The sequence below is a fragment of the Schistocerca cancellata genome, chromosome 7 (genome assembly GCF_023864275.1).
Source record: "Schistocerca cancellata isolate TAMUIC-IGC-003103 chromosome 7, iqSchCanc2.1, whole genome shotgun sequence".
In the NCBI taxonomy this organism is placed as follows: domain Eukaryota; kingdom Metazoa; phylum Arthropoda; class Insecta; order Orthoptera; family Acrididae; genus Schistocerca; species Schistocerca cancellata.
In genome coordinates this window covers 328,942,279-328,946,579 of record NC_064632.1, presented here as the reverse complement: position 1 = coordinate 328,946,579, position 4,301 = coordinate 328,942,279, and the positions used below count along the sequence as shown (strand labels likewise).

The following is a 4,301-nucleotide window of genomic DNA, read 5'->3' as shown; positions in this document are numbered from 1 at the left end:
TGTAAAGTCATCAGATGACAAAAACGAATTACAAAATGTTTTAGATAAGATATATGTATGGTGCGAAAAGTGGCAATTGACCCCGAGTAAGGAAAAGTGTGAAGTTATTCACGTGAGTACTAAAAGAAATCAGCTAAATTTCGATTACGCGATAAGTCACACAAATCTGAAGGCTGTAAATTACTACACACCTAGGGATTACAATTACAAATAATCTAAATTGGAACGCTCACGTAGATAATATTGTGGGTAGAGCAAACCGAAGACTGCGATTCATTGGCAGAACACTTAGAAGGTGCAACAGGTCTATTAAAGAGACTGCTTACACCACGCTTGTCCGCCCTATTCTGGAGTACTGCTGTGTGGTGTGGGATCCGCATCAGGTGGGACTGACGGATGACATTGAAAAAGAACAAAGAAGGTCAGCTCGTTTTGTATTATCGCGAAATAGGGGAGATAGTGTCACAGACATGATACGTGAATTGGAGTGGCAATCATTAAAACGAAGGTGTTTTTCGTTGCGACGGAATCTTCTCATGAAATTTCAATCACCAGTTTTCTCTCTCGATTGCGAAAACATTCTGTTGCCACCCACCTACATAGGGAAAAATGATAATCACGATAAAATAAGAGAAATCGGGGCTCGCACAGAAATATTTAAATGCTCGTTTTTCCCGCGTGCCGTTCGAGAATGAATCGGTAGAGAGACAGTTTGAAGGTGGTTCACTGAACCCTCTGCCAGGCACTTTATTGTGAATAGTAGAGTAATCACGATGATGTAGATGTAATAATCGTCCTAAGGTCTTAAGTCTGGTGAGAGTGTAAGCCATTCTATGATTCCTCAACGACCCAACCAACGATCTTTAAAGTACCTAAAAGACATGTCTGGGTGTGTGAAGTAGTATTTTGCTAGGATTATTATTTCAACAAAGCTAGTGGGAAATGTTACGATTCTTAAACAATAACTTTTCGCCATAAAGGTCGATATACAGGGGGCGGATAAGGAAGATTGTCTCCATAGAATGACTTCAAGCCATAAATGCAAATTATAACCTTCCAAATGCAAGTATCCTCTTTCACCACGTTAAGCGGAATTTTATTTTGTGTCTAGCAATTAGACAAGATGCCTCCGTTATTATAAGGAACAATATTCAGCTAGTGTTTCGTATATGCAGTAGTGGAACGGATGCTGAAACGTAAAGCCCTGGCCTCTAGGTTTAATTTAGCAAGACGGCAGCACTGCGGCAACGCCTGTTCCGTGGCGACCGTACGGAAGATAATGCTCTTTTTTTATGAACTTATTTGTTCCCCTTACAGAGGCCATGGCAGGTTCTTTGTCATCTTGTGCGTTTCATCTACGATTTTGTTGGGATTAAATATTATTAAAACAAGGCATTTCCAACGTTGGTTTATTACAGTCGATCTCATTGTTAAATACAAAAGGGACATGATTAGCCTACCACAATTTACCATTACACCTGCGTGAACTTCAACGGTTAAGAGTCTCAGTTTGGAAACGGGTAGGAAAAAGGAGAGCATGATGGAGCAATTCCATTACAAGTAGAAAATTACGTTAGTGACCCGCGAGGATAGGTAAACCAGGAAATAACTCAGTACAGGGAAGGAAAAATAGCAACAGAAGATCCCTCCTGCATGTTAGGTAATCTCTGGAGCATTCATCACTTGATCTGCAACTTACTACTGTGAAAATGATGGGTTCCTCAGCCGCAAAGAATTAATGCTATTAAGCAATATTGCGGCCAGCCGCTTACTACGTGGTCCTACGCTCAGTAACAAAGCAACAAGATCATGTCTCGTGAACATAAACGGTTCTAGAAATATTCATTTCACTCGCGGAATTCTGAATCAAATTTAAAATTCACTGAAGGTGAAGGAAATGGATGAAAAGCGGATGAACTTACTTACCTAATGTCTTAAGAAATATCTCCACATGCACGAGCCCTAAATAACGTACAAAGGCACGGGTGTTGAGCCGAACGCAGCTCAAAATCCAGTGAATTTCAGACACAAAAGGATAAAAAGTTGGGGTAATAATAGATAGGATAACAAGAAAGCGGTGATGGTTTCAAATTTGTTGAATTCTTAACTTACAAGACGCATCGCGATTCAGTCTGAAACTGAGTCCACTAGGAACACATGCTTACCCATCGATAGCCGCTCTCTCGTGTTGAAAGTGGAGAAGCGACTTCGTGAGTGTGAAAGTGACGCTCGCCATTCTGGCCAATAAGGCCGGGAAAAACTGCCGCGTGAACAGCTTACTGTTCTGGCAAGTGGCCCGAATGAGGAAGGATGGCTCGTGGTTGGCCGAAATTTAGGCAGGGAGACCTCTTTACGACACCAAACATGCAGGAGAGGCTAGGTTTGAAGGCCTGGTACTGGTGTTTATCAGAATAAGTGAAGGGGCTTGTTGGGCCTCTACGAGGCACTTTAACGAACAGGCCATGCTTTCAGGCTAAACAGTCTAGGCGGGAAAATGACTTCATTACGGCTGCTTGAGAGACACTGCAGCTTTTTTGCGAAAATGAAGCAGAAATACCTTGCTCCCATCAGTGTGGTTTTAGGTAAATACAATTAAGGCTCAGCAAGATATGACATTGCCAGACCAAAGATGATATAAATAACATAGCAGGATTAAATAAAAAATATGAAAGAGTTGCGAAACAACATAAATCATTCAGCTCTGTATTATTTGTGCTGAATAATGTGTGCATCAGTGATGCTGCTTCCACGTGCATTATCTAATACCCAATTAGATGTCTTCCAGTAAGTGCACAAGCGTTAGGAGCTAATGATACACCGATGGGAAGAAATCACAACACCAAAGAAATAATTAATTTAGAGCATTGAAAGTACGGGAATACATTTGTCTAGGTAACATATTTAAGTGATTAAAATTGCAAGATCACAGGTTAATGTAAGTTCGAGATAAGCCATTTTAAACATGGAATTCTTGTACATTAATAACCAGTGTAACCGCCAGAATATTGAATGCAAGCATCCAAACGTGCATGCAATGTGTTGTACAAGTCCGTTTCTGGAATGGAGTTCCATGCCTGTTGAACTTGGTCAGTCAATACAGGGACGGTCATCCGATGCTGTCCCATATCGCTCAATTGTAGACAGATGCCGGCCGGTGTGGCCGAGCTGTTAGGCGCTACAGTCTGGAACCGCGCGACCGCTACGGAGACAGGTTCGAACCGTACTTCGGGCATAGATGTGTGTTGTTCTTAGGTTAGTTAGGTTTAAGTAGTTCTAAGTTCTAGGGGACTGATGACCTCAGAAGTTAAGTCCCATAGTGCTCAGAGCAACTTGAACCATTTTTTTGTTGACAGGTCTGGCGATCGAGCACGGCAAGGCAATATATCGGTACCCAGTAGAACATTGCGGCTGACAACAGCGATATGTGGGTGAGCGTTATCCAGTTGAAAACACTCCTTGAAAGCTGTTCGTGAATTGCCGCACAACAGATCGAATCACAAGACTAACACACAAATTTTCAGTGTGCGTGGGATTACCAAGAGAGTAGTATCTGTTCCCGAAATAACAGTTGTCGGTGATTACCATGCAGTTTCGCTAGAATGAAATGATAATTAAGTCGACACCCTAACTTCAAACAGGCATTGATATACTTCATTGGGGACACGTTGAAAATGTGTGCCCCGACCGGGACTCGAACCCAGGATCTCCTGCTTACAGGGCGGACGCTCTATCCATTTGAGCCACCGAGGGCACAGAGGATATTGCGCCTGCAGGGACTTATCCCTATCACGCTCCCCGTGAGACCCACATTCCCAACATGTCCACCCCACTACATTCGTAGTGCGCCTAATAGAAGTTTGCCCATCATGCTCATTACTCGTGGCAGATTAATCCACCAAGTCCCGTACGAGTTCGGGCATAGCATGTGCGTTCGCACAAGACCTTTCCCCCCCCCCCCTCACCCCCGCGCCGCCCACCATTCCACCTTTAATTTACAGCCGGCCAAGTGGCCGTGCGGTTCTAGGCGCTGCAGTCTGGAACCGGGAGACCGCTACGGTCGCAGGTTCGAATCCTGTGTCGGGCATGGGTGTGTGTATGTCCTTAGGTTAGTTAGGTTTAACTAATTCTAAGTTCTAGGGGACTAATGACCTCAGAAGTTGAGTCCCATAGTGCTTAGAGCCATTTCATTTACATACAAGAAAACTACCTAGACAAATATCAAAACAACAACATCCAAACCGTAATTAATTTATTACGAAAAGTTCAATATATTGGCTCAACCGTCGACTATGTCTCTCCTC

General features: G+C 43.2%; 1 non-coding gene across 1 annotated transcript; it reads right to left on the bottom strand.

Annotated features, from left to right (window-relative positions):
* Nucleotides 1-3,676: 3,676 nt before the first annotated feature.
* On the bottom strand, nucleotides 3,677-3,751 carry Trnat-ugu (transfer RNA threonine (anticodon UGU)). Its single transcript has one exon. It is a non-coding gene; the product is annotated as a tRNA-Thr (tRNA).
* Between the last annotated feature and the right edge of the window lie 550 nt (nucleotides 3,752-4,301).